The following is a 27,273-nucleotide window of genomic DNA, read 5'->3' as shown; positions in this document are numbered from 1 at the left end:
TGCTGTCAAATCCCAGTCCAGATCTAGATCTAGCAGTTTCAACATGCTGATCTGATATTTGACAGTATCACCAAATCTTGTCCATGCATTGACAATATAGTTTAGTCTCTTGTTTTCGGATGAAAGAGTTTGAATTTGTTCTTTGAGCGTGTCATTCTCAGATGAGATCTCTTCAATCTTCTTTTCAAAATGATTTGACTCTTTCTCTTTAGACAGATTTGGTTTATTTAAATCTAATGAAGATTTAGTTTCATTTAGAGATTCTGCTAGTTTCCTGTACTCGATGACCATGTCATCTAGCGCAGCTACCAATTATTCCCTTGAAAACCTTTTAGAAGAAAAATCAAATACCTCAGTCTCCTGAGTTCATTCCTCATCTTCTCTGGCCATGAAGCAAGCTACGTCTTCTTCATCACTTTCACTGGATAAGAAGTACGATCACGGCTGCTTCCTCTGTTCTTTCCGTCACCAGCCATAAGAGCCTTCAACTCTTTTCCATCATCCTTGGCATCTTCACGCTTTGGCTTCCGGCATTCCGATGCATAATGACCTTTAATATCACAGTTAAAACAAGTAACATTAGCTTTAGATTTTCTATTATCATTAGAATTTGAAGAGTTTGAGTTAGAGTTGCTCTTCTTCATGAAGTCGCCAAACTTCTTCACAAAGAGAGACATGACATCGCTGCTCAGCTGCTGAGCTGCCATCTTCACGTCCGGAGCGATTGGTGGCTCTTCAGCAGTCACCAGCGCCTTGGAAATAATAACGGACGTGGGTTGATCTTCTTCCATCCTACAGTTCAGCTCGAACTCATAGACTTTCAGGTCAGCGAAGAGATCAAAGAGAGAGAACTTGTTAAGATCTTTGGATTCTCTCATCGCCATAGTCTTTATGTCCCAATCTCTTGGAAGAGCACGCATGACCTTAATAGCAAGCTCCCGGTTGCTATATGTCTTGCCTAGAATGGACAGAGAGGAGACGATCTTGCTAAATCTGGTGTCGAAATCGTTCATTGTTTCACCAGGACGCATTTTGAAGTTGTCGAACTATTGAGTAGCAACCATGATCTTGTTTTCTTTGGTTTGCTCGTTGCCCTCACACAGTTGAGTGATTTTGTCCCAGACCTCTTTGGCAGTGTCACATTCGCTGATGTAGTTGAACATACTGTCATCGAGAGATCTGTACAGAACATCAAGAGCCATGTTGTTGAGGTTATTCTGCCTCTTTTCATCAGTTGTCCAGTCGGCCTTCTCCTTATCAATCTTGATAGGACCTTCTGTAACAACACTCCACATGTCATCATGAAGAGAAGAGAGATGAGCACGAACTCTTATCTTCCAAACAATGTAGTTTTCACGAGAGAAGGTTGGAATGGCTGTAGCACTGGCATCTTTGGGTATGTTCGACATATTTCAGGAAAGGCTTGAGAATAGAAACAGGGCTCTGATACCAATTGATAGGATCGACTTTATCGATAGAGACGGGGGTCTGGCTAAGGATGAAGGCTTATGAAAAACAGTTTGAAAGAAATCTTGTTAGGGATTTAATTCGCTTTCTATTCTACGCAAACTTGTGTAAACACTTGAAACGGATTTAAGGCGGAATTGTTTACTTGGGTTTGAAGCACAAAATGAAATATGAAGAGATGACAGAAAAAAAGAACACAGCAGTTTGTTTATGGATGTTCGGAGAAACTCTCCTACGTCACCCCTTCTTCTTACCACCGGAAGGATTCACTATAAGATGATTAGAATCAAATACAGTTTACACACACTTAGCTCACTATTGAACAGAACACTTTCTGTTCAATTACAAGATGAAGAATATCACTCAACTAAAGGTGCTTTGATTCTAGCTCTCTCTCTCTCGATTCACAACCAGTACAATCAGAAAGAAGCTTCACAGTTTGAATTTAGTAAGCAAGATGATTGAGTAGGTTCTCTCTCTGCAAAATCAAATTGCTTGTTCGTTGTATATGGCAAGGTTCAAGTCATAGCTTCGTCTGTTGTCCTTGAGATTTGTTAAATACTAAGCAGGAGCTAACGGTCGAATCTTCAAGAATGATACGTGGCACTCTTCCATTGGAAAGCCTCCATTGTACACAGCAGGTTCTGAGCACAAGGATCGTGGCCGTACATCACTAGTAGTGCGCCGAATATTCCATCAGGGATGTACCTGCAAAACAAGTATATGAGGAAAATTCTCTTACGTGGCATTCCTTGATTGGATGCATATAGTTGTTGTACTAATCTTCACTAGAAAGTGGAGCAGAAGTAGGGTACAGCTATAGCACGTGGGTAGGAGAAATGCTAGATTCAAGCGTACTACTTAAACTGAGCATTAGACGTATTTCAGTTAGACGGATTGTGTAAATCAGTCTAATGAAATAATCATCTCCTTCTAATAGAAACACGTCTATTAGACCGCCTGGTCTAATAGAATTAGACTCGCGTCTAATTACAATAACCATTAGACGGTACGTCTAACTCCACTGAGTTAGACTACACGTCTAATTCCGGTTCTACCTCAGACTTGTCTGAAGGAGTTAGACGCACGTCTAACTTTCATTAATTAGACCACACGTCTAATTATTCAATAACCATTATACTGGCACGTCTAACTCCACTGAGTTAGACTGGCACGTCTAATTCCGGTTCTACCTCAGACTTGTCTGAAGGAGTTAGATGCACGTCTAACTTTTATTAATTAGACCACACGTCTAATTATTCAATAACCATTAGACTGGCACGTCTAACTCCACTGAGTTAGATTGGCACGTCTAATTCCGGTTCTACCTTAGACTTGTCTGAAGGAGTTAGACGCACATCTAACTTTCACTTTCTATTAGACTACACGTCTAACTCCGATGAGTTAAAATGTACGTCTAATTCCGAATATCAATTAGACTGCGCGTCTAATTACAAATATATTAGAATACACGTCTAACTTCGATGAGTTAGATTGTACGTCTAATTCCGTGTATTCATTAGACCATCTGTCTAATTCTTTACATCTATTAGACTACACGTCTAACTCCGATGAGTTAGACTGTACGTCTAATTCTATTAGACTCACGTCTAATTCTGTGTATTCATTAGATCATCCGTCTAATTCTTTACATCTATTAGACTACACGTCTAACTCCGATGAGTTAGACTGTACGTCTAATTCTGTGTATTCATTAGACCATTCGTCTAATTACACGTCTATTAGACTACACGTCTAACTCCGATGAGTTAGACTGTACGTCTAATTATATGCAATAAAAGTCAAAATCGGTCTAATGACCCTCATTAAATCCAAGTCTCATAACATGTTGTCTCAATACACCTGTATCAAAACTCATAAGTTATTTCATCATCAAAATAATTTGACCCAACACAAGGCCTATGAGTTCGGGCTGAATTGTAGGATTAAAGAAGATCAATCCACATCCATTATCATTTCCAAAGCCCTGGTGACTGCTGAAGAGCCACCTGTAGCTACTGATGTGAAGATGGCGGCACAGCAACTGAGCAGCGATGCCATGTCTCTCTTCGTGAAGAAGTTTGGCGACTTCATGAAGAAGAGAAACCCTAACTCAAGCTCTTTAAATTCTAATGATAATAAGAAATTAAAGGCTAATGTTAAGTGTTTTAACTGCGGTATTCTAGGTCATTATCAATCGGAATGCCGGAAGCCAAAACGTGAAGATATAAAGGATGATGGAAAAGAGCTAAAGGCTCTTATTGCAGGTGACGGGAAGAACCGACGAAGCATCTGTGACTCTTACTTCTCATCTAGTGATAGTGATGACGAAGAGGTGGCTTGCTTCATGGCAAGAGAAGATGAAGAAGAGACTCAGGAAACTAAGATATTTGACTTCTCTTTTGAAAGATTTTCAAGGGAACAACTAGTAGCTGCACTAAATGACATGGTCATTGAGTACAGAAAGCTAGTAGAATCTCTAAATGAAATTAAATCTTCATTTGATGTATCTCAACCAGTTTTACCTCAAACTCTTGAATCAAATATTTTTGAAAAGAAAGTTAAAGAGATCTCATCTGAGAATGAGATGCTCAAAGAACAGATTCAAACGATTTCAGATGAAAAGAATAGGTTAAACTATGTTGTCAATGCATAGACAAGGTCTGGAGAAGCTGTCAAATATCAGATCAGCATGTTAAGACCTTCTGGATCTAGATTCGGTCTAGGATTTGATGGCAATAACCCTAACCTGTCCTGCAAAAAGTCAAACTCATCAAATGTCAATCTTAAGCCAATTAGTTTTGTTAAAGGAAGTTTGACTGATAGTGAATCTGATCCCATTCGTGAAGAAATAGCTGTTAAGAATGAAATTATTTATGTTCCGCCGACTGTTAGTTGGTTGAAAAATAAATTAGAAGGAGCTAGTAGGTCTGGCAATCTAAAACCTGACTCAAAGTTAGGGAGTTTTAAAAGATAGTCTTCTTCAAAAGCTAAGGGATCAGTGGCTAGCAAAAAGTCGTCTACGAAGTTAAAATCATACGCATTAATCACAACGCAACATGGGAAATCCATTAGAATATGTCAAATATGGATTCCTAAAGGACTAATTGATCGAGGACTCAATTGAATATGGGTACCAAGTTTGTAAATAGTTTGTTATGTAGGTGATGCAGGAGAATTGCAAGAAAGAAGCATGGAGAATACTCTTTTGAGTATACACTTCAGAAGATGAATAATGGCTACTGACACTCCAAAAGAATAAATGTTTTTCTATTTTTTTATATTAAAATATTTTTGGGTCCGAAGGATCTCAAAACATTTGGTTAATCATTTTTGTAATTGTACAAAATGAGAGGGAAAAAATTACTCTAAAAGTAAAGATACTCTCAAGATGAATGACCTTAATCGATCTGTTAGACAAGGGTGTCTAAAGGAAATAGTCTGTACTTAGACATATTTTTGCTCACAATCTATACATCTAAGTCTATATGTCATGGTTTAAAACCAACGCGGTTAGACGTACACGTCTAATAGACGTTAGACGTTTTTACGTCATGAGCAAGAGGATGCTCACGTCTAACCAAACACACGTCTAACACGTGATGTTTATGCAGAATTAGACGTACTCGTCTAATAGATATTAGACGTATTCTTTACAACACGTAATTAGACGTATGCGTCTAATGGACCCACACGTCTAATAGACGTTTAATTTTTTAGATTTGTGTAGTAAGAAAAACGTCTAACTACGTGCCTTTTAGACTGATCAAGGACAGTTGTCCATGTAAGGAGATATCTGATTTTCCTGCTCAAACATTAAAACAGTCATCTCATAATAACATGAAGACACGTGTCTCTCAAGTTAAAAGATAATGACTGATATACCCTCACTATAATGATGACTCTTTGGAAAGGACGTCTAATTTTAAATGATGGACCATACCCCTAAGAAAAACGACGGTTATTATGCATAACTTCCCATGGTCTATATAAGGACATTTTTGCATGAGATTGAAAGCTTTTTATCTTTCAAGATTTCTAAGAACCCTAGATTTCTTTGCCTTTCTCTCTCAAAAATCTGTGCTAATCCTGTGTTTGTTCGTATTCTATTGAAAATGGTGAACAAGAGAATCACGTTGGGTCATTTTACTTTGCAGGTGGATTTTCCGTCTGTCTACACTTTTGATCAGCATGAAGTGGTAGATATGTTCAGAACCCTCGAGTATTCCGGTCTCGGAAAATATCTTGGCGGTCCTTTCATCTTCTACGAGAAGGAAGTTCGAGTGTTCTTTAAATCTGCAACAATGGTGGACGATTTCATCTTAGCAATTGTAAATGAAATGGAAATATCTTTCGACGAAGCCTTTTACACGGAGTTCTTTGAACTTCCGTCGGAGGGTCATACCTTCAACAAGGATCTGTCACCGGAAGTAAGAAAGTCCTTAAACCATAGTTTATTTTGCTAAATGATGTGGTGGCAAAAACGCTTCAAGGGAAGGCTGGTTCATTCAACCTCTATAGTCAAGATCGATTTGACTATATGTGTGCCATTTCAAAGGGAATCCAGGTAAACTGGGCCTCCACATTATTCAACAATCTCTGCTTCTCCATCAACCAGGAGAATAAGGAAAGTATAATGTCCGCTGCTCAACTAAGTCGTTTGTTGGAGCATTTGGGGGTTCCGATGGGTGAACCTTAACCGATCAACTCTAACAGGGTGTATACTGCATTCACAGTCGCCAACACTCTTGTTAGAATGAAGAATCTTAAAGAATCGTCTTTTGGTGCTTCTAGTCAACAGACCGGTGGAAAATCGATTATTCGATCTAAACAGCCAACCGCTTCCATCCTATCGAAGGGAGCAAAGAGATCCAAAATAGTCATTGAATCAGAGGCTAGTTCTACTAACCTAAGGAGCTCTTCAAAGAAGGATTCTGAAACTATTGATTCCAGAATCAGGCAAGGTCTAGTTGAACTTGCCACCATTCCCATGTCTCCCCTGTCTCCGGCTGCCAGTCAGTTGAGGAGCTCTTCAAAGGCGCCCTGTACGTCTAAATCGATGAAGGCGTCATTGAAGGTAACCTCTTCTCTTCCCCTGGCCGATGTGCCTAAATTTGATGTTCTTGTGATGGAACAAGATAAATCTGTTTTTATTCCTAAAAAGGAATCTTCTGAAGGGCCTGCTGTTGAGTCAGCTGGTCCAAATATTGAGAACATTGACAGGACTGAGTCTCCTATTCAACAACCCGATCAAGTAGCCGCTGGTGCTACAGAATTTGCCCAACCAGAACAAGGTGCAGTCCTTACCCTTGTTGCTGACAATGATGCTGAAAAAGAACCCTCTGTTTCTTTCAAAGAGCCTCCCTCCACTAACCCCATTTCGAAAGATTCAATTGTTACCGGGAAAGTCATTCGAGGAGAGCTCCCTCCAGGATTCTTCAAGAAACGTGTATCTGGTTATGAATTGATACGTTCCACAAGGCAGTCGTGTAGAATTGTTTTTGGTGAACCAAGACCATCTCCAAAACCTGTTGAGGTTGTTGGAAAAGGGAAACATGTTGTAATTGAAGAATGTGAAGATGTTTTTGAGGCAAAAAGCATTGTTGACGTCATGATGAATCAAGTCAAGGTTATTGCTGCTGAGAAAATGGAAATTTTTGACTCTTGGATCCAGAACAAATTATCTATCCAGTATGATGAGGTCATCACTGGTTCAAAAATAAGTACTCAATGGCGCAAGCTTGTAGCAGATGAAAAGAAGGTTCTCAAATGGGCTAAAACTCCGCAGGTGTCGGAAGCTTTGAAAAGAAAAGATCTTATCAAAGCTTGTCTGAGAGGAAGAGCTCTATTCCCCATCCTTGAATCCAGAAAAGCCAATTTTAACCCTATTAAGAAAGGTGCTGAAGTGGAAGTGAAAGTCTTAAAGAGATTAGACGAGATCATGGCTGACTATCTTTATATAGTCACTCGATATGTTGATGGAGCTAACTGCTAAGGAGTAAGCTATTTTGGTATTTTCTCTGATGAAGACGAATCAATGGATGTTTCTGTTGATAATGTTGATACAGATGAGCAAGTTGTTGCTCTTCTGATAGAATTTGGAAATCTTTTTGCAGAAGAAAGACGTTTACTGGCTCAACCTGTTATCGAGCTAAATAAGGAACCCATTCAAGAGAATCCATCTCTAGAGGAAGAAGAAGAATAGATAATTCAAGAGCTAGAACAAGCTCTTGTAAATCAAGAAGAAGTTGTTGTTGAAGAGCTGGTCCAAGCTCTTGTGACGCAAGAGGAAGAAACTGTTGTGGAGACTGTTCAAAATCCAGATGAAAAAGAAGTTGTGATATCCCCTGTTATCAGAATAGAGGAAGCTCAAGGAAAGGTGGTTGAAGTTAGTCAGCCTGAGATTACCAAATCTGAGGGGGGAACCCTCAAAAGACAAAGATGCAGAAGAAGAGAGTTCCTCGTCTGAGGGGGAACACGATCAAAATGCTGGAACTGCCAAGCCTCTTCCATTTCCTGATGTTATTGCTGGTAGTCTTCATGAGAATTTTTTTCATCCTCTCCACAGCAAGGGAAATCTGTATGAGGGGTTTCAAAGAGCAAAAAGGGAGCTGGAAGAAGAAGAGCGAAATAAAATTAGAAATGAGTCTGAGAAGGGTAACCCGAGCAATCCTTGCAGATTCACACCGAAGCTAATCCCATTCAGAGCATGGAAGTAGAATCACAAGATGATTCATCCAATAAAGGATCCTCTGTAGATGGTACCAAGCTTCTAAAGTCGATGACTTCTCTACTTACCTCTCTTGAGACGAATGTGATAGTTATGGGATCACATGTAGTAAATATTTTGAACACTCAAAAAGAGGATAAAAGAGAAGTTGTTGAATGTGTCAAAATCCTTAAAGAATTGGATAATACACTGAAGAAGAATACGTATGAGACTCATGTTTCAAATTTAAATCTCTCCAAATTTGAAAAGCAGCTCTTCAATCGTCAATCTGAAATGATGAGTCTTGAAAGACAAATCAATCTTGATAATCATCGTGAGGTCATGGAATCAATGGAATTATACAAGAATCAGCTTGTTGAAATTCAAGGAAGCTTGAGAATAACAGATGGTTAAAGGTTGGAATATGCCGACTCCATTGCAAGAAAGTTTCAAGAAAAAGAAAATGCAAAAGCTATTGTTGAAAGAGAACATACTCGTATCACTCAAGGTGAGCCCAATAGAAAAGGTGACGGTGTATCAACCAGTACCAGATCTAAGCGGGCACCAACCAACGATGAAAATCCAAGGCCAACCAAAAGAGGAGGAGGTTGAAGCGGTGGTGATCGTGGAGGTCGAAGCAGTAGTAGTGGTCGTGGTGGGCAATCTGGTAGTGATTAAGGAGGTCGCACTAGTGGCGGTGATCGTGGTGGGAGATCCAGTGGAAGCGGTCGCGGTGGTCGTGCTCTTCCTCTGTTTCAAAATCTGATAACTGGTGAAGGGATAAGTGGTGGAGGTTTCAACTATCCAATCGATCCTCGAGTGAAAAGGGAAGAACAATGATCTACTTTGAGGTGGTCGCGGTGGTCGTGCTCTTATACGATGAATGCTTAATTTGTTATCTATGCAAGGTTTCAATCTCATCATCAAAAAGGGGGAAATTGTTGGGTCAAATAATTTTGACCATGTGTTGAAATAGTTTGACTATTGGAATTTTGATGATGAAATGATGAATGGATTATATGTGCGTCTAATTGTCTTTGATGCAGGTGTATTGAAAAACAATTTCATTAGACTTGGTTCTAATGAGGTTCATTAGACACGTAATTAGACGTGTAGTCTAACTCGTGGAGTTAGACGTGCAGTCTAATGGATCCGTAATTAGACGTGTAGTCTAACTCGTGGAAATAGACGTGCAGTCTAATGGACTCGTAATTAGACGTGCAGTCTAACTCGTGGAGTTAGACGTGCAGTCTAACTCGTGAAGTTATACGTGCAGTCTAACTCGTAGAGTTAGACGTACAGTCTAATGGATTCGGAATTAGACGTGCAGTCTAACTCATGGAGTTAGACGTGCAGTTTAATGAATCCTTAATTAGACGTGCAGTCTAACTCGTGGAGTTAGACGTGCAGTCTAATGGATTGTGAAAGTTAGACTTGTAGTCTAACTCCTTCAGATTAATCTGAAGTGGAACGTAATAAGACGTGCAGTCTAACTCGTGGAGTTAGACGTGCAGTCTAATAGAAAGAGAAAGTTAGACGTGTAGTCTAACTGGTGAAAGTTAGACGTGCCGTCTAACTCCTTCAGATTAGTCTTAAGTGATTGCAATTAGACGTAAGTCTAGTCCCATTAGACCATGTGGTCTAATGGATTCTGTTTTTAGACGGGGATGTTTAATTTCATTAGACGAGGTCGTCTAATTGAAATACGTCTAATGCTTTGCTTAAGTGGTTGATTGAAGTTAGCACCCGCCTACCCACGTGTTATGGATGTACGCTACTTCTGCTCCACTTTCTAGTGAAGATTAGTACGATAGCCCGATGCATCCATTTAACTAATGACACGTAAGCGAATATCGTTCCCACTACTTGTTTTGCAGGTAAATCTCTGAAGAATATTCGTCTCACTACTTGTTGTGTACGACCACGATCCATGTATTCAGAGTCTGTTGTATACTATGGAGGCATTCCAATAAAAGAGTGCCACGTATCATTCTAAAGATTCGACCGTTGGTACCTGTGAAAATTTAAAGATTCCTATGGACAACAAATAATCTCTCGCTCGATTATCTGGCTTACTTAAATTAATAAGAAATCAAGCTTTTGAACATTTAGAAACTGTTAGTTGCTTTCTTGCTTTACTGTGTGTTAATCAAGAGAGAGTTAGAATCAAAGCATCCTTTAGCTGAGTGATATTCTTCATCTTGTAAGTTGAACAGAGTGTGTTCTGTTCAATAGTGAGCTAAGGGTGTGCAAACTGTATTTGATTCGAATCATATTATAGTGAATCCTTCCGGTGGTTGGAAGAAAAGGGTGACGTAGGAGAGTTTGTTCTGAACATCCATAAACAAACTTTTGTGTTATTCTTTTCTGTCATCTTCTCATTTTTCATTTTAAGCTTCAAACCTAAGTAAACATTTTCGCACTTGATTCTGTTTCAAGTGTTTACAAGGGTTTGCGTAGAATAGAAAGTGAATAAAACCCCTAACAAGATTTCTTTCAAACCGTTTTTCATAAGTCTTCATCAATCGCCAGACCCCCGTCTCTATTGATAAAGCTGATCCTATCAACCTCTCTTTGCTGGTCTGTAACCTTCTTCGTTCTCTTCAACAACTTTACGTTTTGATTTTGATCGGGTTCCTCTAGCAGCTCCACCTCTTGAGTTACCACCTCTAGAGATACCTTCTCCCTTTTTAACATTATCAGCTTCAATAATTGCTCTTTCCTTAACAAAAACAGCCTCAGCCACTTCAACAGCTTGAACTGACCTTGTAAAAGGGTCTACTTGCTCCATTCACTCAGATTCTACTCTATTCATTGCGTTGGACATTTCCATCATTTGGGCTCGTATGCGATCCATTGCGGACATAACATCTTGATGAAGCTCCAGGGTGAAAGTCTTTGATTCAGCATACTACTCTGTTTGTCTATTGAAGAAATTATTCTCAAACTTCTTGTATTGAGAGTTAACAAGGTTGACTTCATAAGTATTTATCTTCATAGTCTTCTCTAATTCTTTTTGAGTAGCAAGAATGGAATACACATCTTCCTTGCTTGAAATTGAGCCCTTCTCAAGATTAACCAATCTGGACTATATATCCAGCATATTCTGCTGTAAGGAGTTCATTGCGTCTAACATGGAGTCATAGAAGTTTGCTCCTCCAAGAGAAGCCTCTTCTAAAGAATGAGTAGTAGAGGAAACAACGTTAAAGAAGCTAAAGCAGTACGAATCGGGCTCACATGCACATTTACTTGTAAAGAACGCTCTAGTTCTTTATCTTTGAAAGGAGAAGAGGGAGTTTTGGACGCATCCTTGGAATGTTCTTGATCATTGAGAATGTCGACACACACCAGATGAATACGTTCTGAAATATCTTCAGAATGAAGATGTAATTTAGCAACTTTGTCAACAATGTCTACCTGTGTTTTAATTGGAGATGATGGAGGAGAGGGAAGTGGACTTTCTTCCGAAGATGAGGATGAGGAAGACTCATTTTTATCAGCTTGTTCCCCCTCAATAGATGGAATCTTCTCAGAAACTTCCTCTTTCAAGGGTTCCCCCTTAGCTTCTAATTCTAGAGACTGATCAACAATCTTTACTAATTCTTCTTCAACCACTAGAGATTCTTCTTCTTGAAGAATAGGAGGAGGCACCTCAAAAGTCTCCTTCTATTGAATAGGTGTCTGAATATCTTCAACAATAACCTCCTCTTCTTCTAAGATGATTTCTCATTGAACCAAGACCGGAGTCTATTCAACAATCTATTGGGCCATTAACTGCTTCTCCTCAAATGATATGTTGGTCAGTTCAATAAGATGGGCAATAGCCTGCTCATCTTCTTCTGAGATAAATTGATCATCTTCAAAGATCCCCATTGACTCGTCTTCACTAGACAAATCATGAAACAGATTCAACTTGGAAGACTGTGCCATGAATGTGTTGAAGGACTGTCGAGCAATAGTTATTCATAATCAAGTCCAGCCGCTTCAAAGCATTCTTCTCTGCAGGAGCATCCCTGTTGAGCGGGTTGAAGTTGGCCTTTCTCTTCTTAATCATGGGAAAAATAATATGTCTCATGATATTGGATACCACCAGAACCTTTCTTTTAGGGGCTTCAGAGACCTTAACAGTTTTAACCCATTTCAGGACTCTCTTCTCTATCTTTATCAGATTTTTCCATTCTTTCACAATTTCCCTTTCCGAGAACATCTTATCAAATTGAGTGGCTAACCTATAGTTCACCCAAGTGTCAAATATATTAATCTTCTCAGTAGCCTTTACTTCTACTTCCTCTATCAAAAGGTTAACAATATAACTGGCTTCCGAGACCTTCTCTAGAGTTTTTGAAGCAATGCCCTTTCCCTTTCCAGGAACTACAGTAGGTTTAGGAGTTGGCAAAAGTTCATCGATAGTTATGCCACGAGCGCCTCTAGGTGCACTCATAATTTCGAAAGGGGACAAAGGCTTCGAAATGGCCCCTTTTGGGAGTTAAGACAAAATACCCTTTCCCTTAACGTTAGGTTTTTGTTCAACAATCTCAATAATAAGTGGCTCAACATTCGGCAGAGTGGGAGCCTGTTCAGATGGTAAAACAGCGGCAAGAATTGGAGCAATAACCTACTATGTTTCAGTAACAATCTCGGCATTATCAGTAGCCTCAACAACTACTGATTCTTCGGGGAGGAAAATCGACAAAACCCTGTCAATACATTCACTATTTGGACCAACTGGCTCAACAGTCGGCCCTTCAGCTTGTTCCATCATAGGAACCTCAATAATAGGCACAGAGACCAAAGGACAGGAAGAAGTTTCCTTAGTAGACTTATTAGATGGCTTAGACGCCTTAAATGCTTTAGACGCTTTGGACGCCTTCGTCTGATCAATAGTAGGATCAGTTGACTTAGCCTGCTTCTTCAACGGACTGGGAGATGTTGAGAAGGATTGAATAGGAATAGCAGCAAGGGGAGGAAGACCTTGTCTTTCCCTAGACTCAACTACTCCTGAATCCTTCTTCATAGAACTCTTATGGCTATTTGTGTTAGCCGCAGATTCCATTACAGATTTGGTCCTTTACGCCCCCGTAGACTGAACAAAAGCAGTCTGTCGTTTAGACCGACTGACCAACTAGCCACCCGTCTGTTGTCTAGACGAGCCAGAAACCAAGTCCTTAGAGAGCTTCGATCTTGCAAGAGTACTTTTCACAAAAAAGTTGGTGAATATGAGACTCGGGTTAATAGACTCATCCTCGCCAAATAGGAATACCCAAGTGCTTCATAAACCATCCGAGTTGGGTTGAGAAGCCCACAATCTGCTTGTTTCTTGAGTAAACCAACTGGTAGAGATTAGAAAATAACATAGATGCCAGTTGATTTGCATACCTTTAGAAATGGCCGTCATATAGTCAAAACGGTCATGGCTGTACAGGTCAAACGAACTTGCCCTGCCTTGAAGTGCCTTCGCCACGATATCGTTTATAAGGATGAAATGTGGCTTTAGAACCTTCTTCTTCCCGTTTAACGTAATTGATGTGCCATCGTTTGAGAAAACGATATGCATTTCTGAGATGGTTTCTACTAAAAGCGCTATATTGAAAGAAAGATCCACCAATGGAAGTTCAAGAAACTTAGCATAGATAAATTCATTGAATGAAATAGACGTTTCGTTGACCGTCGCCGTAATCGAATCTCCGACCACGTTTGCCGTCTTGAAGAACTCTCAGACTTCCTTCTCGTAGAAGACGAATGGACTTCCAAGATATTTCCGGAGACTAGAATACTCAAGAGAACAGAACATATCAACGATATCCTATTGATCAATGATGTAAACCGAGTCAAAGTCCACCTGTAAGGTGTTGTGACCAAGAGAAAGAGGTTTCTTGTCAGCCATTTGAGAATAGAGGATGAAGATGAACAAGATTTCTTAGAGAGAAGGCAGAGAAAACTAGGGATCTTAGAAACTGGTAAGCATAAAAGCTTCAAGCACATGCATGATGTCCTTTAATAGAATTCGAATGGTCACATATCTTAGCCATCACTTTTGAAAAAAAGGGCCCACCGATTAATGTTAGGCGCCTTTTCCCAAAGGAGGTCATCATTAAATGAGTTTAAACCAAATATAATTTAATATTTAAGGATATATTAGTCATTTTCTTCACATTGAAAGACACGCATCTTCAAGTTATTAAGAGATGACTTCTTTAATGTTTGAGCGAGAAAATTTGATGACAACGCATATACATTAATGACAGTTGTCCTCAATTAGTCCGAAGATGAAGCGTCTAACTGCATACGTAGTTAGATGTCTCATTTACTTCTACATTATGGCATACAGGTTGAATAGACGTCTATTAGATACATGAGTCTATTAGATGCAGGCATCTAATCACACTTGTCTTATAGATGTCTAAACGTCTATTGGACGTAGACGTCTAATTAAGCATGGACAGCATGTATTAGACGTGTGTCTGGTTAGACGTTAGCATCTAACTACACTAGTCTTATAAACGACTATTAGACTTTGACGTCTAATCGCGTAGGTTTTAAACCAAGACAATCCAACTTAGAAGCAAAGACTGTGTAAGCAAATAGATGTCTAAGTACTTGTTTTTCTTTTAGACGTCCTCTTCTAATAGACCAATTAAAGCTTTCTTTTGTGTGCATCTGTTTGAACATTTTAAACATTAAATTTCCCCATTAATTTATGCATATTTACATAATGAATAAATAAATGTTTTGAGGTCCTCAAGACCAAAAATATTTTTAAGGAAGAAACACTTAGTCTGTGGAAATAGCAAATGTGCCAATTGTTGAACTTCTGAAGCATGTTCTCAAAAGAGTGTGCTCCACATTTCCTCCATGCAACTACCCTGTATCACCTACACAAAAATGTATTTGCAGCTTTTGGTACCCACATTCACTTGGGCCCTCGGTCAATCAGTCCCTTAGGGATCCATATTTAAGTTATCTTGATGGATTTCTCATTTTGTGTTGTGATTAATGCGTATGATTTAGGTTTAGAAGTGGTATTCCTACATACAGATGATCCATTAACCTTAGAAGATGATTTTTGTTTAAAACTCCTTGACTTCCTGTGACATTTTGATATGCCAGACTTGTTGGCTACTTTTACCTTAAGTTTTAGCCAGTTTACTGTTGGCGGAACATAAATTATCTCATCCTTTAAAGTTACATCCTCACAGCTTCGATTAGTTCCATTATCAGTTAAACTCCCTTTGACAAATCTTATTGGTTTAAGCTTGTTAGTTGTTGAGTTTAACTTCATATAGGACTTGTCTGAGTCATCGTTGTCAAATCTTAGACCGGATTTGCATCCAACATGCCTCAACAGATTAATCTGATATTTGATAGCTTCTCCACACCTTATCCAAGAACTGACAATATAGGTTAAACGTTGGTTCTCAGAAGAAATAGTTTGAATCTTTTCTTTGAGCGTCTCATTCTTAGATGAAAGCTCATCCATGTTGTTTTCAAAAACTTTTGGTTCGGAGGTTTGAGAAACAATAGATTCATCATTTTCAAATTTTGAACTTGTTTCATTTTGAGATTCTGATATCTTTTTGTACTCCGAGACCATATCATTTAGTGCAGCCACTAATTCATCTCCTGAAATTTTTTCAGAAGAGAAATCAAATACCTCGGATTCCTCAGAATCTTCCTCTTCTCTTGCCATGAAGCAAGCAACCTATTCATCATCACTATTGTTGGATGATGAATAATCTGAGTCGCTTTGTATCTACTTGGCCTTTCTATAAGCCGCCATAAGGTTCTTCAGCTCGTTTTCGTTGTCTTTCTTCTTCTCATCACGTTTTGGCTTCCTACATTTCGATTTGTTATAACCTAGAATGCCACAATTAAAACATTTAATGTTAGCCTTAGATTTATCTTTATCATCATTGTTATTATTTGAAGAGCTTGAGTTAGAACTGCTCTTCTTCACAAGAAGATCCATTGCGTCACTACTGAGCTATTGAACAATCGTCTTTACTTAAGTGGCCACTAGTGACTCCTCGACAGTCACTAAAGCCTTGGTTATGTTGGCGGATGTGGGGTGCTCCTCTTCATTTCTAGAGTTCAACTCGAACTCATAGGCCTTCAGATCGGAAAGCAAGTCGAAGAGCTCCATCTTATTAAGGTTTTTGGACTCCCTCATCGCCATAGTCTTGATGTCCCACTTCTTGGGCAAAGCTCGCATGACTTTGATTACAACCTCTTTGTTACTGTAAGTCTTGCCCAAGGTAGAAAGAGTAGTGATGACATGGTTGAATCTTGCATTGAACTCATACATCGTCTCTCCAGGACGCATCTTAAAGTTGTCGAAATGTTGAACCTAGCTTATGCATATTTTAAGAATTTCAAGGTTTTTCAAATTGATGTAAAAAGTGCATTTTTGAATGGTACTTTAAATGAAGATGTTTATGTTGAACAACCTTCTAGTTTTCTAGATCATTCTTTACCAAATCATGTTTTTAAACTTGACAAAGCATTATATGGTTTGAAACAGGCTCCAAGAGCTTGATATGATACTTTGACTAAATTTCTGTTCTATCATGATTTCATTATTGGCTCAGTTGACAAAACATTGTTTAGATTTGTTAAAGACTCTAATATTTTGCTTGTTCAAGTCTATGTTGATGACATTATATTTGGGTTAGAGGCATGGAGATCTTGGAGGAGCTGGTATCTTTAGACATGATTCTGGTTCTTTAGAGGCTTGAGAATAGAAAACGAGGCTCTGATACCACTTGATAGGATCGGTGTAACCAATAGAGACTAAGGTTTGGCTATTGATAACAAGTTATGATAAACGATTCGATTTTAACTCAATTAAAAGTTAAAATATGTTTATATTCTTCACAAATCCTTCGAACTCTAGAAACGATTTCAAGTGCGAAAGTGTACGTTAGATTTGAAGCTTTGAACCAATGAAAGATGGATGACAAAAAAATTAAAGAACAAAGGGAGTTGTTTATGGATGTTCTGAGAAAACCCTCCTACGTCACCCCATCTTCCACAACTAGAAAGATTTCACTAAATTCGTTGAATAAAATACAGATTACTGAACTAGTGAACACTCTGTTTAACAGAACAACCTCTGTTCAACTTACAATATTATCAACAATATTCCCACAACTAGACAGAAAATTTGATTCTTTCTCTCATGAGCTTGAATGATGTAAGAAATTAATAAGTGCAAGAGTAAGCTTGTAAGATTGGTAACTGATAGATCAAGAGATTTACCCATTGTCCTTGAGCATCTATTTATAGTAGAAGGACACCAACAGTCGAATCTTCTTCATGGACATGTGGCAAGCGTCTATTGGAAGGTCGCACATAGTACAAGAGTACCGCAAACTCTGAGCAAATAGATCGTGTCTGTACCAAACTGGTAGTGTGCCAAATATCCTTCTAAAAATGTCTTTTACTGGAAAAATCGTTGGAAGGACATTTGCGTACGTGGCGTTCGTTCATTGGATACAATTAGCTGTCTTGTTAGAATGCACAAGAGTGAGTGGAGCAGAGTAGCAGACAACTAGTTGATCGTGGGTAGATGTTTGCTTACTTCAGACGGCTGCTGAAGCGAGGCATTAGACGTGCTCCATTAAAATGTTAAGTCTAAGGGGAGTTTGACGTCAACGTCTAACTACGTGTTCCATTAGACCGACAAGTCTAATGGAGTTAGACTGCAATGTCTAAATATGTATCCCATTAGACTACCACATCTAATGTAGTTAGACTTTAACTTCTAACTACGTATCTGTTAGACTGCAACGTCTAACTACGTATCACTTCAATGTCTAACTTCGCAACACGTCTATTTAGCCTGCTAAGACCACGTCTAAAGTGGCATGGTCATATTTACCTACACAAAACAAATAGACAACTTAGCTTTATTCTAAATGAATATCTAACTTTATTCACAACTAGACATCATCAAAATTCCGTAATGTTCATAACTAAACATCATCAATATTCGGTTCTAAAAATTATTAAACTTTTATTGTTTAATATTTCATAGCTTCTGACTTCTAAGTTAATTACTTCTTACTTAATTAACTCTTTTCTTTATTTTATTTTACTTTTTCCCAACATACAAACACATGTATTTTCCTATCTTTCTTTATAATGGGAACAATGTTGGTTATCCAGATAGGATATTCCACTACCTCGAGAAATCTAGTTTCGAGTTGCTTTTGGACTTCTTCTCGAATTTTAGTCATGCCTTCTTCTTTCATCTACATAAGCTTTCATCTACTGGCTTAACATCTGGATGTAAAGGAATATGATATCGTGTAATCTTTGGATCAACGCCTAACTTATTCTTGTATGACCAAACGAAGATGTCTTTTTTGAATTTTAATAGCTCAATTAACTCCAGGCATTTTTGTGGGTTTAAACTTTTATTGATCAGTACGGTTTGAGGATCTTCGGCCATGTTTAAATTGATTTCGATTGTCTTTTCATCTAAGGAGACAATCTCGTCCTTGGTGTCCAAGAAGTGTTTGGTTTCGAAGTTTAAATCAGAAGAAAAGGAAAATTCATTTAGACTCATACATTCGAAGTCAACTTCTGATGATACATCGAAGGGCTTATAACATGTAAAAAAGATGATTGAACAAGATCATTGTTCTTAGATTTATTATAATATACAATATTTGACATCTCTCTACACATGAGAGGAGAAAGAGTTCTATTTTTGTCGATCAAAGTATCGATTAATGAAAGGGAGTCAGTTCCTTGGAGATCGGAAGAGATGGCCTCTTGAACTTAATCAACTGTTTTGGGAATCCGAGCCATGTTTTCCAGGGCATCGTGGCAATAGTACATTCTTTTCCTAATCTCACAAACAGAAGAGTTATGATTATGAGGACAATTAGAAAAGATTTTGAGATCTGAAAAACGTCTTTATAAATCTGGATTGGTAATGGGTTCAGGGAAGTCAAAACTTATGGTTCTTTGTCCCTCGCGGATGAACTGTCATTCAAGGTTGGTGGAACATCTGTGCGTCATTTAGATATCTTTTCCTTGTGGATGTATTCGAATCCTATAGGGATGTATCCTAGACCGCAGCGGTCCATGTTACAATATGGTTGTAGGAATGATGGCATGCCATTGGGATTCGGGCCTAAACCCATGCCAGGGAAATATCCCATTTTGCGCATCATTATAATAGAGGGGATGCTAAACGTACTAAAGTCAGGGTGTTTAGATGAGTCATTAGAAGATCAAACATATCTCGAACCCGCTTAGTTCAACCTTAGGGATGTCAATATTGGTAAACCCAATGACTATTGCGGTGTCAGTTTTACCATTGACTGTGATAACCTGGTCGTTGGCGATAAACCTAAGCTTTTGGTGTAGTTTAGATGCTAAAGCCTTGTCTTTATGCATCCACGGTCTTCCTAAGATTAGGTTATAGGAAGTTTACATGTTGATGAAGAAAAAGTCAACTTGAAATGGTATGCCAACCACTCAGATGGTGTACTTGAGGCAATCAATTATTTCACTACGAGAGTTGCCGAAGCCTCTAACACATAGGACAGATGGTATAGTCTTGTCTCGGGATACACCTATTTTCTTAAGAGTCCTCCAAGGACATATGTTAAGAGTATATCCATTGTCTATCAAGATCATCGTAACGGTCTTTCCCTCCATTGCACATAAATATAGAGGGATTTATCATGGTCTAATTCGGTAGATGGAAGACCCTTGTCTTCAAAGACGATCATGTTATATTGAGAACTAGCGTAAATGATTCCTACTATTTCTATGAAGTAGTATTGGCATGGACATTATCCTTGCTTAACTCAATGATGACTGCTTTCCTATGCTCGATAGAGTACATAAGGATTTCCCACATGGAAATGTTAACATTTGTCCTTTTTATTTGGCTCAAGAGGCTGTCTCCGGGGTTAAGAGCTCTAGGCTCATCTTTCTTTCTTTTCCATATTAATGGTTGGGATGTAGATGGCACATTGGCCAGTTTGATTTTCATGAAACTAGGTTAAAAATCTATTCCACCACGTGTTGCTGCGATTTTTATCGGGGAATAGACGTGGGTAGTCATTTTTGACTTCCACCATTCAGAAGTTTACCAAAATGGGTTTTGGAATTCTTTTTGAGTCAATGATCAATCATGTTGATTTCTAGTTTAGTGTCATGAATATGTCAGTTGTGAGCATGTTGACTTGGTGATTCGGTAGTGAATTCTTGGCTATCTCCGACTTGCTGATCACATTCTGATCGATCAAATACTGGAACATTTGTTTAAGGGTGCTACAACTATCGGTAACATGACCCTTTATTTGATAGTAGTCGCACAAGCGTTCTCATACTTTCCCAAGAATGGTCTGCCCGTTCTTGGAGTGAGGGGTTTGATAAGATTCTTGACTCAAAGGCATCCCTAGGTTGTCAAGGACTCTATGAGGTCTAAGTGCTTTTTAGAGTGGATTTAGTAGGGGGTTGTACTTACCTTAGCCTGTGGAGGCTTGTTTGGGCTAGCCTTTTGAGGAGGACATTCCTGCTAGACAATGGTTACCTGATGTACTTCTGTTTTTTCCTTTTCAAGAAATGACTTGGAGGTGGGGTAACTTTGACTACTTTTCCCTCTCTCCCTTCTTTCTCGATGGCGTTATCGAGATTATTGCCAGTTTTCAGCAATTTCTTCATATTTTGGAAAGTGTTCACGGTGAATCCAACAAAATATTGTTCGTTAACACTTTCCAATATCATATCGATATGTCATTGTTTGCTCGTGAGGGAATCAATTTCCTCAAGGACAACTTTTCATGATTCAATGAACATAGGAGAATTTCTCATTTTCTCCTTGTTTAATATTCTTCAACCTCTTTTTTGGTCGTTTAAGATTGAGGTGCATAGAGAAGCATTCTATAAATGCTACAACCAATTTTTTTGGTACTCTATAGTTATAATATCTTTGCTTATGATACCATCATAGATCAACATCATCGAGATACTAGAGGAATAAGTGGAGAATTATCGTTCTCCAAGTCGCAATGGGATCATTGTAGAAGTGTATATTTTAAAAAAGACTAATGGATCGCTTTTTCTAATGTACTTGGATATGGTTGGAAGCTTGACGCCTAATGGGATGATGTCTCGTTCGGTAGTTTTCATAGCATCTTTCTGGTCATAATGCTCTTCAATGCTTTTGCCTTTAGCCGTTTTATTTAGTTGGGCATGCATGTCTTCCTGCATGGCTTGAACTTGAGCTATATGGTGTTCATATTTTGTTAGTGGTTGTTGATCAACTGTTGGAATTTGTCTTTCATGTGATCTCAATGGTTAAGTACCTCCTCATGTGTCTCATGTTGTGTCTGTGTGGTTAGGTCGATATCCTCTTCAAAATCTTCATAGAGAGAGACTTTCTCTTGAGCTTGAGGACCAATAGGACATGGGTTAATGGGAGTAAACATAACTGAGATAGACTGGGTAGGAAATAAAGAGGAAGAAGGCATGTTTTGGGATGTGGACGAGATTTGCTGATTAACTAAAGAGTTTGTGATCATCGCGAGTTGTTCCGTCACATGTTGCAAAGTTGCCTTCATTTCTTTGAATTTGATCTCAAAGACCATTTCAGGTACTTGGAGTTCTTCGACCATCTAGTGGCGTATAAAACGTTCGGTTTTTGGGTCTCTATTTATAAGGGTCGTGTCGGTTGTCGCAGCCGTGGACTGTTATAAAGAGAAAGAGATGAGGGTTTTCAATTGTAACAAAGTACAATGAAATGCATATGCACATAAGATGAATCCTAGGGAATGCACATCTCCTTTGTGATTTAAAATACAAACATAAAGTTTTTGTATAAAACATACTCGTTAAGTTTGTTTAGACAAGTCTCTCTTATTAATATTTACAAAGATAGTCTAAAAGGGAAAAATTGTCGACGGAGGTCACATGCTTTAGGTCCTACTGTAGCCTATTCCCGTACTAAAAGCTTTTTCCTCTTCATTTTTCTTCACCTGCTCGTATTCTTCACGGATGACGGTCAAGTAGTTCTTTCGCTCCTTTGGGATGCCCATTTGAGAGACATTGTGCAATTACTCAAGATATCCCATATAGGTTTTGTGGTCGATTGACTTGTCTATAGTGATGACATTTCCCGTATAAGGGGATATGAAGTCACGACCGAACTGTTTGAAGAGGTCTTGAGTGTAGTAAGAGGTAACCTATTTCAAGTCCATAAGCATGATCACGAGCTCATCGTCCATCATGTATGACATCTTCTTGATGGGATACCATGAGAGCAACTCCCTGACTTCGTCGTCATTCTCTACGAAGATCTAGATGAAATTTCCTCATTCTTTGGTATGGAAGAGAAGGGGACATAATGTCTCTTGGACATACTAAAAACAAGCGTCCTAGTTTGTCGAGCAACAATATGTAGAGAATCAGAGGTGAGCCTATTTTGCTCGTGGTAGAGGTTAAGAACGAGTCGTTCAAACCCATCAGCAATTCATCCAGAATAATGCATGAGTGGTCTTTTTTCCCCTATGCATGTGGTATCCTCCAAGATTTTGGAGGATGACTTGTCATCCGCTAGATCCATGAAGAAATGGGCCAACATGACTATCATCGTCACCAAGGAGGATCCTATAGTTAGATGACTTCTCCATTCCTGATTTCCATTTTTGTCCATTTCTGGAAGTCAATGATATTCTTTTTGAGAATTGTCTCAGATTTATTCTTAGTATATCTGAATTCCTTTTGCAAAACTTCCTCAATGACATTGATTCTACATGTGGTTTTAAATGTCGAAAGTTCTTGTTGTCCATCATTAAGATAACTCGAAATTCTTCTATGGTTGAGCACATGGGCCTTTCTCCCATATAGTAAACCTGTCCCACATGTCTCCACCTCCTCTACATTTGCATAAGGATTATAATGACGAGGTTTTGGTTGTTTGGGAATGACAAACAACCGGCTTGGTGATGATATATAGGTTTTTTATACTAAGGGGAATCATAAGAGAGTATCATTCACCGATAGTGGACGGGGTAAAATCTCCCCCATAAACAGGGAATATCAATTCAATTGGGAATTTTCTCTACCTTCACAATGCCTACTCATCGCCAAAGGGCGGGGTCGATCCCTTCCATTATAATTTTTCCTCTCGCAACATTACTTATTTTGTAACAAATTGTCATTTCTCATTGACAATATTTGCACATAAGTGTAGAAGTACAGAATCCGGTCGTGCACTTCTTTGCAAGTAGGGTTAGGGTGGTGTACCCTTTAAATGTAGAGGCATTTAATAGGGTAAAACTTACACGTCTTTAGGTGTTGTACCTTTCGAGACATGCCTATTAAGTTGAAAACGTGATACAAACATTTCAAAAGACAAGTTTATGTTTTCGAGTTAAATATTTAATCCTTAATAGAGTCGCAAGAAAGTTGTAACACCGGAATAAAACCTTTTGGTTTCATGGAAGCTTGAAGTTCGAGAATTTCAATATTCGTTTGCATATAAGAAATATTTTTAAATAAAACATTATTTTTAAAAGATTTTAAATATTCATAACAAATTTTGAATTTAATTAAAAATGATTAATGTAAGTTCAAATTTGAATAATCTAGAGATTTGTAGTAATGAAATTACAATTTGATTTTATAGAAATCCGATGTTTATATTAATTAAAATAATTAATTTAACAGATTGTTTTATTTGAACACAAAGTTGCCAATTAATTTTTTAAAAACAATAAATTGACATACATATACTAACAAAATTTGAATTAGAATTTCTTTTAGTTCGTAGTTTGGGAATAATCGGGAAAAGACTTTCGCGCTTCATCCTCCGTACATGTTTTAAAAATGGTCTCTACTTATAAATTTATTTTAGAATTGGTTATATAATATTTTATTTTAACCGATTATTCTTCCAGTCCTAAACATGCGTAGGTTTATGCGTATTTAAAGAATTTGTAACAATAATTATTTAAATGCGGGTAATTGTTGTTGATGATTATGGATGAAAATACCTAAAGAGCATCAGTTTAAAAGGCATTAGAGTTTTAAAAATAAAATCTAAAGAAGTCTTTGTCAAAATATTTTTTTGGAAATATCCCATAAATATTTTGAAATCATGTTCTAATCTTTCGAGATTTTTGGAAAATGGTTTGGGGTTTCGAAATTTAAAAAATAATTTTGGAATTTCAAAAGAGGAACCAAATAGGCTTTAAGACCGGTGTGGGGCCTTTCGGTCCTGGTCGGACCTCTTGGTCCTTAAGAACATCAAATTTGAAGGTTTTGCAATTTTCATGGAGGCTTGGTTAATCCAATGGTATTGGTAGCTTTACAAAACATCGAGGACATTTAGAACATCACCCCAATGTATCAACCGATCTGGATGATGATGTATTAATTCGAAATAGTTTATGGCCAAAAATCAGTTTTTTGGTTTTAAAGCTATTTTGAAGTGTAAGGAGATTGACAATAGCTACCTTATACTTCATATACTTGATTGGTACTAAAATATGAACACTGGATGTTAATTGGGACCAATTTAAGAACTCAAAATTTTCAATTATTTTGAAAATTTTGATTTTGATAAAAAATGATCGGGAGGGATCAAATATGATCCAAATAGTTGCCCAACATTATTAGAAAAATGATGGAAGCTTTTTAAGCTGTTGTTGTTGATCGGGAGGGATCAAATATGATCCAAATAGTTGCCCGATTTTTGGATTTTTAAAATTCAAATTTAGGTTTTTTCTGTTTAAGGCTGATTGATTGATTCTAACCTAAATATAAAACTTGGAAATGATCCTAAGACCGTTTTCTAATCCAAAAACTCAACAATCAGACAGTTTACAAACTTGTGAATATTGAATTATACAAATTTCAAATTCAAATTGGAAGTATTAATTTAAGGGTGATTGAAATTAGGCCTTAGAGAATCTTTTATAATGTTCAGATTTAAGCTTTAAGGCCTTGTACAGAATTTCGAAAAATCCAGCAAGCTTGAGCTTTAATGGCGGATTTTTGATTTTTTTGATTTGAAGATGGAGATTGGATCTCTTGACTTAAGAATTATTGAGGGCTTCAAATGCACCGAATCAACCAAAATCCATTTATGGTAGTTTGGTTGTTCTTTATGCAACTTGTCGAAATAGACATGATCAATGCCAATAGATGTAGGGGAAATGATTACTAAAGTATGGTGATCATTTCAGCCTTTCAATCCGAAATGGTTGACTATAGGCAAAGTTCCATCTTTGAGAAATCAAAGATGTGACCCATTCTTATCCTCCGACAATCGCGAGAAAGAAGATAATCGAGGTTTAAGACGACATCGTTTTGAGTGTAAACACGGACGCAAAGTGTTTTTTCAGCGTTCTGTCGCGATTTGACTGTTCCGTTGTGATTCAACTAACGAAGCGTTAGCTGATCAGGTGCGAAGCGGACGCGCGTTCCCTCCATTGCAACAGGTGAAGCAGATGGCTTTTGAGCGTTGGAATCTGTATATTTTGCGGTAATTGCGTTCAGTATTGCCCAACAAATTGTTTATCAGTGACTGAAGAATATGAACTTTCTACTTATGATTGTCCTCCGTCCCTCGGAACCAACAAGGGGTAGTACATGAATATTCACTTGTTGTCCATCGACTACGCCTTTCGGCCTGATCTTAGGCCCTGACTCTTCATATTTAGTAAGAGTGGTAACTCCATTTCTATAGGTAGTTTACTTTTAGCAGTCAAAGGTATCCATTTGATAATCCAACGCTCATCCGATGGTCATAGTTCTGGATGCAACCATTTTCATAATTACGGCTACACAAGATCACTAAGTTATTGAATATTTGAATAAATCCTGAAATTCAAAACTACTTGTTATCCAATAAAAAACTAAAAAACTTTAAGAATTTGTTTGAAAAATAATTTTCTTTCATCCTTTTGGCTTTAATTATAATATTTTAAAATACATAAAATTTTAAAATAAATATGAAAAATAAATAATATTTTTTAATAAAGTTATTTCTTTCATTAAAGTTAATTTTTTTTTTTACATTTTTGGGTTAAATAAATAATATTTTGAATCTCTAAATATTTTTAAAAATTATTTTAAGATAAAATGAATATAACATTTATTCCAAATAATTTTATTTATTTAATTTTGCCATTTGACTTAATTAATTTGGTTTTAATTATCACGATAATTAATCTAATTAATTGTTTTAATTAGGTTTTGGCTTTAGATTAATTATTTTGATTTTATTTATTTGAAAATAAATCAAAGTAATTATTTTAATTTTATAAATTGGGTTTGTATATTTTTAGTACAAAGTAATTATATTTTTTTGATATCAATGATATAATACCGATAACGTACTAAAATAAAGGTATACCGAAATCAAGATATAATAAATGTATGAATTTTTCTTTACAGAAATTATCGATTCGATAAAGGTATAAATTCTCTTATATCGAAACATTCGATAGGGTAATGTTTCTTGAATTATTTGCTTGTAATGAATGTGGTTATAATATTTGTTGTCATCTTTTAATCATATAGTTAAATTATATTAATTTTTTTTTATAGTAATTGTTAGGCTTCTTAGAAACCATTATTGTTAAGAAATCTTGTTAAGGATTTGATTCGTTTTCTATTCTACACAAACACTTGTAAACACTTGAAACGGATTCAATGCGGAATTGTTTACTTGGGTTTGAAGCTCAAGATTAAAGATGAAAAGATGAAAATTAAATAACACAGCCGTTTGTTTATGGATGTTCGGAGAAACTCTCCTACGTCACCCTTCTTCCAACCACCGGAAGGATTCACTATAATATGATTAGAATCAAATACAGTTTGCACACACTTAGCTCACTTTTGAACAGAACACACTCTGTTCAATTTACAATATGAAGAATATCACTCAGCTAAAGGTGTTTTTGATTCTAGCTCTCTCTTGATTCACACACAGTACAATCAGAAAGCACCTTCACAGCAAAGGGCTTGATTTCTCTCTCTGGAAATAGCAAGAAGAATTATTGATTAACTCTTTGTAAAATCTTGTAGTTCCTGAGGCAGATTGTCCGTTGTCCTTGAGATTTGTTTAA

The sequence above is a fragment of the Impatiens glandulifera genome, chromosome 4 (assembly GCF_907164915.1).
Source record: "Impatiens glandulifera chromosome 4, dImpGla2.1, whole genome shotgun sequence".
Classification (NCBI taxonomy): Eukaryota; Viridiplantae; Streptophyta; class Magnoliopsida; order Ericales; family Balsaminaceae; genus Impatiens; species Impatiens glandulifera.
The sequence above is the reverse complement of the archived record's forward strand: the minus strand, read 5'-3'. Positions refer to the sequence as shown.